This window comes from Desmodus rotundus, chromosome 7, assembly GCF_022682495.2.
Source record: "Desmodus rotundus isolate HL8 chromosome 7, HLdesRot8A.1, whole genome shotgun sequence".
Lineage (NCBI taxonomy): Eukaryota > Metazoa > Chordata > Mammalia > Chiroptera > Phyllostomidae > Desmodus > Desmodus rotundus.
In genome coordinates this window covers 93,837,229-93,837,777 of record NC_071393.1, presented here as the reverse complement: position 1 = coordinate 93,837,777, position 549 = coordinate 93,837,229, and positions in this window count along the sequence as shown.

Sequence of the window (549 nt, the reverse complement as noted above, 5' to 3'; positions counted from 1 at the left end):
AGTAGTGACGTTGTTAGTACCGCTCCCTCTTACCCCCGCCGTAGTCTAATAATAATAGATTCACGTTGCTAAAACTTCTTGCTATTTAATTTTTTGAGTCAGATATTTTCCAGGATGGCCGAGACAATTCAGTCAACTCGGGAAGGGGAACTTTTTATAAAACAGTTGTTGGGATACGGCTTTGAAGACCTTCCACATGAAGTCTCTGTAGTGATTAAGAAGTTGAAATTATGTATTTCAACCCAACATGACCAGATTTAAAGGTTTTTTGCCTTTCCGTAATCCACTGTGGACTGGGAAAAAATTAACCAGACTTTTATGAACAGCATAATGTCTTCTGATATATTTAATCAATAAATTTAATTGGATGACTTTGTTTTATGTTTATAGGTTCTCCATTTCCATTAGGCTATTTAGACTAAGTAATTACATTAACTGGTTGCTGTTTCATCTTTTTATGCTAATGTTTTTATTGACATAAACAATCAAAATCGTAAGTTTATTGATTTATATTGAGCTTAGATGGTCTGTTATTAACTTGTTATTAAT